The following is a 10,562-nucleotide window of genomic DNA, read 5'->3' as shown; positions in this document are numbered from 1 at the left end:
GCAGTGAGCCGAGATCGTGCCACTGCACTCCAGCCTGGGCAACAGAGCAAGACTCCGTCTCAAAAAAAAAAAAAAAAGCTAAAGCTAAATATATTCAAATCAAAGTTTTCATTTATATCAGCAACATGAAATTATAAAACATAGTGGGATAGTAGATCCACCTCAAAATATTTTTTAAATGTTTAATGCCAAACATTAAAATTAATAAAACAGACTTATTATTTAATAATCAAGAGGATGATACGAATAATTTACTTTATGTTTTCTTGATTCTTTTAATACTACCCAGAATCAGTGAACTCTGTGGCCATAAGAGGCCTGAGAAATTATTCAGTCTCCCTCCCTGTTCACTATAAAGGAAACTACGTTTGAACAACGTCACTCTGCTCATAAATCCTGTGAGAAGCTGGATAAAAACTAGAATCCAAATCCAGCCCATCCCCTTCCTCCTCCACTTTACTACTTTCATTAAAGGATTTTATTTGCTAAAAAAAAGAAATGTATTTAAAATGCCCTCTGATTTAAGAAAAATAATTTGCAAATGCCGTGGAGATTAAAACTATCTGTGATTGTTTTCTTATGTACTTTAAATTGTCTTTGTGAAACAAAGGTCTGCAGGGTAGAACAAATGTAAAGTGCTCTTCCATCACACCAAACTCTGGGCAATTAGTGCTTTTCAATAGTCATTATGCCATTTCTAAAACAATAAAACCTAGTGATCATGATGCCTGGTAGCAGATTGCAGTGCATCTCATCTGTAAACTCCCCAAAGTGTCAGTTTAAATCTGTGCATGGTATTGCAATTATAATGAAAAATGTTCTGAATTTAAAGCTATCTACCTTCAACCATCTGGAGACGTTCCTTTATTAAATGTGCTCCTAGCATTGGTGGAGTCTCATGATAATTCATTTTTGAAAGAAAAGAAATTCATCCCTGGTTCACAAGCCGGTTCAGACAGCCTTGCAGTCTTGCATTTAATAATAGCCTGAGAAACAGAGAACAAAAGCTGCTGTATCTCTGCTGAGACAATTCGAAGACAGAGACTAGAGAGATAAAGACTATCCTGGTCTCAGACTCGGTTAAGATTTAAAAGCAATTTACAAGTCAATTCAAGAAAGACTGACAAATCCAGGAAGACATTAGCTATAATACAAACATGAGATTACTATCAAGCTGTAATAACAAAATCCAAACATTTTCTCACCATCACCTTTGGGAAAGAGAAAGAAAGAAAGAAGGAAAGAAGGAAGGAAGGAAGGAAGGAGGGAAGGAAGGGAAGAAAGAAAGAAGGAAGGAAAGAAGGAAGGAAGGAAAGGAAAGAAAGAAAGAGAAAGGAAGGAAGGAAAAAAGAAAGAAAAGAGAGAGAAAGGGGGAGGGACGGAGGGAAGGGAAGGGAAAGAAGGAAGGAAAAGAAAGGAAAGGAAAGGAAAAGAAAGGAAGAAAGAAAGGAGGGAGGGAGGGAGGGAGGAAGGAAGGAAGGAAAGAAAGAAAGAAAGGAAAGAAAGAAAGAAAGAGAAAGAAAGAAAGAAAGAAAGAAGGAAAGAAAGAAAGGAGGGAGGGAAGATGGATGGATGTTAGCATAAAAAGAGAAAGCAGTGCAGTTCCTGAAAGTTTAAATCCCAATCTTCCTGCTCAGCATATTTTTCCAAAAGAATAAAATACATATTCGGGGAAGATGTAAAAGAGGCCATAATATAGTCCATAGCATTTTCTTTAATGTAGGCCATTCCATTTTCTTTTAGGAAAGTTGCTTCTCCTTTTCTATATGTAACTGTTCAGAAGGTAAGGTCTTTAAGCATATGTGTTGGGCATCTGTTCACATAGCCTCCTTTTCCTCACCTTCATTGTAAGGGGATCCCATATTTTCATCTTTTTATTGGTATTATACTTTAAGTTCTGGGGTACATGTGCAGAACGTGCAGGTTTGTTACATAGGTATACACGTGCCATGGTGGTTTGCTGCACCCATCAACCCGTCACCTACATTAGGTATTTCTCCTAATGCTATCCCTCCCCTAGCCCCCACCCCCCAACAGGCCCTGGTGTGTGATGTTCTTCTCCCTATGTCCATGTGTTCTCATTGTTTAGCTCCCACTTATGATTGGGAACATGCAGTGTTTGGTTTTCTGCTCTTGTGATAGTTTGCTCAGAATGATAGTTTCCAGCTTCATCCATGTCCCTGCAAAGGACATGAACTCATCCCTTTTTTATGGCTGCATAGTATTCCATGGTGTATATGTGCCACATTTTCTTTATCCAGTCTATTATTGATGGACATTTGGGTTGGTTCCAAGACTTTGCTATTGTGAATAGCGCCACAATAAACACACGTGTGCATGTGTCTTGATAGTAGAATGGGGAATCCCACATTTTCTATGAGGAACTGCACTTTCTAAATTCTGAGCCATATGGCTTAGGAAACACAAACACACACACACACACACACACACACACTTAGCTATATGCCTAGACCATCAGCGTGGCTTAGGAAACACAAACACACATACACACACACTTAGCTATATGGCTAGACCATCAGCGTGGCTTAGGAAACACAAACACACACACACACACACTTAGCTACATAGGTAGACCATCAGCACAGGCTGAAGTGAGACACAGCTGATGTTCTCTCCAGGCAGTCACTGCCCCTTGAGAAAACTGAGCACTTTCTCCAGGGAGACCCTGAGTCAGAGGAGGCCTCCCTGTCCAGATGGAAGCTTTCTAAGCCAGAGCAGAGTCAAGATATCTTCCCTCCACTCATGGGCAGTCACCAGCATCAGATCGGTTTCCACTGCCCCTGCCACCTGCTGCCAATTCTGGAAGAACTGGTTTCAGGGAAAGAAGCAGATACACAGTCATGTGTCGCAAAATGATGTTTCAGTCAATGAAGGACCGCATATACAAGGGTGATCCCGTAAGATTATAATGGAGGCCGGGCGTGGTGGCTCACGCCTGTAATCCCAGCACTTCGGGAGGCCAAGGCGGGCAGATCACAAGGTCAGGAGATCAAGACCATCCTGGCTAACACAGTGAAACCCTGTCTCTACTAAAAATACAAAAAATTAGCCGGGTGTGGTGGTGGGACCCTGTAGTCCTAGCTACTTGGGAGGCTGAGGCAGGAGAATGGCATGAACCCGGGAGGCGGAGCTTGCAGTGAGCCGAGATTGCGCCACTGCACTCCAGCCTGGGCGACAGAGCAAGACTCTGTCTCAAAAAAAAAAAAAAAAAAAAAAAGATTATAATAGAGCTGAAAAAGTCCTATTGCTCAGTGACATTGTAGCTGCTGTCATGCCACAGCATAACACGTTACTCACATGCTTGTGTTACTTTACATGCTGGTGTAAACAAACCTGTGCTGACAGTTGTATAAAAGTATAGCATATACAATTGTGTATAGCACATAATATTTGATAATGATAAATGACAATGTTACTGGTTTATCAACTTACTATACTATTATTATTTTAGAGTGTACTTCCTTCTACTTAAACATTTAAAAAAATAGTTAAAAGTAGCCCGGGTGCAGGCTCATGCCTGTAATCCCAGTACTTTGGGAGGCCGAGGCAGGCGGATCACGAGGTCAGGAGTTCAAGACCAGTCTGACCAACATGGTGAAACCCCGTCTCTACGAAAAATACAAAAATTAGCCGGGCGTGGTGGCGCATGCATGTAGTCCCAGCTACTCAGGAGGCTGAGGCAGGAGAATCGCTTGAACCTGGGAGGCAAAGGTTGCAGTGAGCCGAGATAGTGCCACTGCACTCCAGCTTTGGTGACAGAGCAAGACTCCATCTCAAACAAAGAAAGAAAGAAAGAAAAAATAGTTAAATGTAAAACTGCCTCAAGCAGGTCCTTCGGGAGGAATTCCGGAAGGCGGCATTATTGTCACAGGAGATGACAACTCCATACCTGTTATTGCCCCTGAAGACCTTCCAGTGGGACAGGCTGCGGAGGTGGAAGACAGTGATACTGATGATCCTGACCTTGTGTAGGCCTAGGCTAACATATGTATTTGCGACTTAGTTTTTAACAAAAAAGTTTAAAAGATAAAAAATTTTAAAATGTAGAAAAAACTTTATAAAACAAGGATATAAAGAAAGAAAATATTTTTGTACACCTGTACAATGTGTTTGTGTTTTAAGCTAAGTGTTATTACAAAAGAGTCAAAAGTTTTAAAAAATTAAAAAGTTTAAAAAGTGAAAAAGCTTGACAGTAAGCTAAGGTTAATGTGTTATTGAAGGAAGCGAAATTTTTTTCTATAAATTTAGTGTAGCCTAGGCATAGAGTGTTAATAAAGTCTACAGTAGTGCACAGTAATGTCCTAGGCCTTCCCATTCACTCACCACTCACTCACTGATTTGCCCAGAGCAACAGTCGGTCCTGCAAACTCCATTTATGTAAGTGCCCTTGACAGGTATATCATTTTGTATCTTTTTTTTTTCTTTTTTTCAGACAGAGTCTAGCTCTATTGCCAGGCTAGCATGCAGTGGCACCATCTCAGCTTACTGCAACCTCCTCCTCCTAGGTTCAAGAGATTCTCCTGCCTCAACCTCCTGAGTAGCTAGGATTACACGCCACCGAGCCCAGCTAATTTTCTGTATATTTAGTAGAGATGGGGTTTCACCATGTTGGCCAGGATGGTCTCAGTCTCCTGACCTCATGATCCGCCCACCTCGGCCTCCCAAAGTGCTGGGATTATAGGCGTGAGCCACTGTGCCCGGCCTATTTTGTATCTTTTATACCATGTGTTTACTGTATCTTTTCTATGTTTCCATATATTTATATACATAAATTATTACCATTGTGTTACAATTGCCTACAGTACTCCGTACAGTATCATCCTGTATAGGTTTGTAACCTAGGAGCAACAGGACTTACCATATAGCCTAGGTGGATCAGCCGTCTAGTTTTATGTAAATACACTCTGTGATACTCACACAATGACAAAATCACCTAATGATGAATTTTTCAGAACGTATCTCTATCATTAAGCAACACACAACTGAACTTCAAGAACATATTAAGCCCCTCCCCCTCACACTATAGGTCTCTGGAGTCACAAGTTGGCCTGGGAAAAGAGTTTAAGCCAATTATAGATTACAGTTATAGCCTGGATAGAATTAAGTCAAAAGTAATTAAAATGTTAAAGAATTTGCTCAAGATTTTATTAAGGGACAGGAAAGAGGAAATTGACAAAGTGTGGCTATAGGCAATGACTGCAAGAAATAAAAACTATTCCTGGTTTATATCCCCCTGAGTTTGACAGGTTACAGATTATTTTTAACAACAAAATCGTAATAGCACAGGAAAACAAGAAAGGCCATCAAAAGGCTATAAAGTGTTTTTAAATCCTGGGAAGATACCAGATGGAGTTACGTTAGTATAAAAATCGGAACTGAGAACATGCTAGCCCAGAAGACCTGAGATGACTGAGGCTAACCCCCAAGGGCCCCAGAGAACTCCGTAGTCTCTACAGAGAAACACCAGGTGCAGGGGCTGGCCAGGCAGCCATGATCAGAGAGATTTATGGAAGAACTGCATTCCGAATCAGTGACAGTGCTAATGGGGGTTTCCTGGAGCTGTTGAGGGAGGGTGGAGATTGATTTCAAAGAAGCATGAGGGAAATTTTGAAAGTGATGGAGTATTCTATATCTTAATTGGGATGGTGGTTATACAGCAGATAGACTGGACACCAAAAATCAATGCACCACTGCGCTCCAGCCTTTTTACATTTTATTATATGTAAATTATACCTTAGTAAAGTTGATTTTTCAAAAGAGATTTCAGCTACACATTAACCAGCTGAAAGGTATGGGTCGTGTTTGGATCCTAATTCAAACAGTTTAGGGAAACAAGAGAACTTAAAGAATAAATTGGAAAATATGAACATAATCTGGATAGTCTATGATTTAGGTATTATTGCTGATTTAGAGGTGGGTATGATGAAGGTATTGTGGTACATTTAAAAGGAGCATCCTTATCTCTTAGAGATTTACACTAAAATGTTTACAAATGAAAGTATACAATGTCTAGGGTTTGATTCAAAATAATTCAGGGGGGTGGATATAATGAAAGGCACTACAAAGGAAACAAAATTGGCCACGAGTTAATTATTGGGTGGTGGATACATGAGGCTCATTATACTCTTCCCATTACTTTTTTGTATATTTGGAATTTTCCACATTAAAAACTTAGAAATAATTACAGGCTGATATGGTTTGGATCTGTGTCCCCACCAAATCTCATGCTGAATTGTAATCCCCAATGTTGGAGGCGGCATCTGGTGGGAAGCGATTGGATCGTGGCGGTGGATTTCCCATGAACAGTTCAGCATCATCCCCCTTGGTACTGTCCTTGCAAAAGTGAGTTCTTGTGAGATCTGGTTGTTTAAAAAGTGTGTAGTACCTCTCCTCTCTTTCTCTTCCTCCTGCTCCAGCCATGCAAAATGCCAGCTCCCCCTTAGCCTTCCGCTATGATTATAAGTTTCCTGAGACTTTCCCAGAAGCTGAGCAGATGCCAGCACCATGCTTCCTGTACAGCTTGCAGGATCATGAGCCAATTAAACCTCCTTTCTTTATAAATTACCCAGTCTCAGGTATTTCTTTTTAGCATTGCAAGAATGGACTTATACATATGCATATATGAAAAAGACCAAAAGACACTTCAATAACATATTAAATTGGTCATGGTTTTTAGAATTAGGGTTATTGATGATTTCCAATTTTTTCTCCATAATTTTTATCAAAACTTTTTTAGGAACATAACATTTTAGGGTTTTTTTTTTTTTTTACTGTTTCAATTTTACCCATCCTTTAAGAATAACTCAAGTCTTCTCTCCTCCAAGACCCTCCCCTGGTCCCTCCAATAAAGATTGTCTTCCTTCAACAGCACATGAGAAACCACTTCCTCTTCTTAGCACTTGGCACATGATATCTTTGGTAATTTATTATCGCATATGTTTATTGTTGCAGTCTGGGGGGTCCCTAAGACCACTCTTGGGTTTAATTTTTTGCTAGGACTCAAATAACTCAAAAAAATCCTTACACTTGTGATTCCAGTTTATCAAAGTGAAAGGATACAGATTAAAATCATCAAAGAAAGAAGATGCACGAGGTAGAGTCCAACGGAGACCAGGCATGAGCTTCCAGGTGTGCTCTCCCAGGACAGTCACGAAGACAATGCTTACTCCCCCCCAGCTGAGTCTTAGTATCTGAGGATTTTACCGCAGCTCAGTCGTGAAGACATGGTTGGCTAGCTGTGTGGCTGGCCTTAGGCTCCAGCCCCTCCAGAAGTCAAAGCCATACTATGTAGCCCAAGGCCACCACCACAAATCATGCTGTGCTTTGGTCTGAATGCTTGTTCCCTCAAAATGCATATGTTGAAACTTAATCCCCAACGTGATAGTATTAAGAGGCAGGGCCTTTAGGAAGTGATTAGTTCTCCACCCTCATGAATGGGATTAGTTCCCTCATAAAAGAGGCTTGAGGGAGCCTTTCCACCCCTTCTGCCATGGAAGAACACAGCAGCAAGGTGCTGTTTATGAAGCAGAGAGTCCTCACCAGACAGTGGATCTGCTGATGCCTTGATCTTAAACCTCTAGAATGTGAGCAACAAATTCTGTTCTTTATAAGTTACCCAGTCTAAGACATTTTGTTGTAGCAGTGATAGCAGCAGCAGGCCGTCCTGTGCAGCCACTGCCATCATGCTGGCTGCTGCAGGGAAGACACAGGGAGGAGGCAAACAGCCCCTCCCACCCCAAGCCCACCACTCTGAGGGCTGCCAGGATGGGGCCAGGCTGGGTCGTGCTATGGGCAAGGGGGAGCTCCAGACCACCCCTGAGGGCCAGGACCACAGAGGGAGCTCACGGCAACATCACCCCTGCCCCGATGCCGGCCCAGGTCCAGTGAGGGCCTGGAGCACCTGCCCCAGGCTGCAAGGGGGCGCAGCTGGGTGCTGTGCCCATAACAGCAGCCCGAACAGACTAAGACACACTGTTAGCACAGACTATCTGGTATGACTCAAGGCCTCCAGGTAAATAAGACATTCTGGCCAAGCAGGATGTTCCACGGGTTTGGAGGTTACCTCCCAGGAGCTAGGCGAGGGCCAAATGTTTTGGGGTCAAGGTTAACCTTTCACTATACAAATGTCTTCTCATTTATGTTTTCAATCCCCTGAAATACCATAAATTTATCATTTATATTTTCAAGCAGAAATACCATAAATTTCGCTATATTTTCAGTTATTTGGCATGTGCTTTGCACAGAGAAGAGAAATGCTTTCTGTCGAGGCCCTTGCCCCATACACACTTGCTGAGAGAGGGCCGAATAAGTCTGTTGAAAGTAAATGAGGCAGTGGAATTAGGGTTTCCACCATCAGAGATGGACAAAATCTGGGAGAATGGGAAGAAAACAGTTCAGGGAACTGAGCGATAAGGAATTTTGGAAAAGAATTGAAAAGGCAGGTAGAACAATGTTTTTTGAAGTGAAGTCAACAGACCAGCAGCATCAGCTTGACCTGAGAACTTGTCAGAAATACAAATTCTGGGCCAGGCACGGTGGCTCACACCTGTAATCCCAGCACTTTGGGAGGCCGAAGCAGGCGGATCACGAGGTCAGGAGTTCAAGACCTGCCTAACCGTTAGGGTGAAACCCCGTCCCTACTAAAAAAAAAAAAAAAAAAAAAATTAGTTGTGTGTGGTGGCACATGCCTGTAATCCCAGCTACTCAAGAGGCTAAGGCAGGAGAATCACTTGAACCCGGGAGGGGGAGGTTGCAGTGAGCAGAAATTGCACCACTGTACTCTAGCCTGGGCGACAGAGTGAGACTCCATCTCAAGAAAAAAGAAAGAAAGAAAGAAAGAGACAAAGAAAAAGAAATACAAATATACAAATTCTAGGCCAGGTGTTGTGGCTCACACCTGTAATTCCAGCACTTTGGGAGCCAAAAGCAGGAGGATCGCTTGAGCCTAGGAGTCCAAGACCAGCCTGGGTAACATAGGGAGACCCTATGTCTATAAAAAAACTTAAAAATTAGCCAGGTGTGGTATCACATTCTACAATTCCATTCAATTCATTTCTGAACTAACTACCCAGAGATAGTGTCAGACTCCACAGTTTCAAGGACTCAGTCCCACAGGACTGACCTTACTCCAGATGCCAGTCAGAAGTGTTGGGTCCCCAGGTTTCCAGGACTTCTGTCCAACTTGGCTATAAATCAGGGGTTCTCACAAACCCCTCATCAGCTTGGTAATTTGCTAGAACAGCTCTCAGACCTCAGAAGTCACAACTTGCTTGTAACAGTTCATTATCAAGAATACAATTTAGGAAGAGCCAAAAGGAAGAGATGCATAGGGCAAGGTATGGGAAACAGATGCAGTTTCCATGCACTCTCTGGGCACACCACCCTCCCAGCACCTCCAAGTAGTCACCAACCCAGCTCCCCAAACCCCACTGTTTAGAGATTTTTATGGAAGTTTCATGGCACAGGCATGATTTATTGAACATTAGTGATTGAACTCAACCTGCAGCCCCCCTCCCCTCCCCAGAGGTCAGGAGAGTAGGACTGAAAGTTCCAGTCCTCTAATCATGCCTTGGTCTTTCTGGTGACCAGCCCCCATCCTGAAGCTGTGTAGGGGAACCCAGCCACCAGTCATGTCCTTAACATATCACTCTGGAGATTACCAGAGTTTTTTGGAGCTATGTGCCAGGAACCAGGGACAAAGACCAAATATATATGCCTTTATTTTATTTTATTTTATTTTTTTGAAACAGGATCTCTCTGTGTCACCTAGGCTAGAGTGCAGTGATGCGATCTCAGCTCACCGCAATCTCCGCCTCCCAGGTTCAAGCGATTCTCATGCCGCAGGCTCCCAAATACCTGGGATTATAGGCGTGCACCCCCATGTCTGGCTATTTTTTGCATTTTTGGTAGAGGTGGGGGCTTACCATGTTGCCCAGGCTGGTCTCAAACCCCTGACCTCTAAGTGATCCTTTCACTTCGGCCTCCCAAGGTGCTGGGATTACAGGCATGCGCCAACACATCCAGCCAAATATGTATGTCCTATTATGCCACAGGAACCCACAGAAGAGCTGGTTGTATGTTTGGATACTTGGACACAATAGCCACTGGTATAAAGGGCAGTCTATGAAGATCACAGCTCCAAAGCCTTCACTTCACTCAGCTATTCGGGGCCCACATAGGTAGTAAAGTGGCTGACCAGTGACATTACACTCTCATGAAAGGTCAGGTTGTAGAGACTTGTTAACAAGAACAGAGAATGCATGAAGTTCCTTTTGCTTCTAGAATGAACCATGTTGCCCCATAGCCCCAAGGAGCACCCCCCGCAGTTTCTCTCATAGGAACCAAAATGGGTTCAAGTCAAGGATCTAAGTGGTAAATCAACAGAACAATATTTATGAAAAATTAAAGTGCAATGTTTTATAAATGCTAACCCACTCTTTGGCCTGGATTTATGGCTTGCTCTAACAGCTCACTTTTCTCTCTCCTCAAGCTCAGGTTCTCATTCGTACCCAGTTTATTAGGAAAAAATAGATTGGAGCAGG

Source organism: Pongo pygmaeus, chromosome 8 (assembly GCF_028885625.2).
Source record: "Pongo pygmaeus isolate AG05252 chromosome 8, NHGRI_mPonPyg2-v2.0_pri, whole genome shotgun sequence".
NCBI lineage: Eukaryota > Metazoa > Chordata > Mammalia > Primates > Hominidae > Pongo > Pongo pygmaeus.
This window is presented reverse-complemented; position numbering follows the sequence as displayed.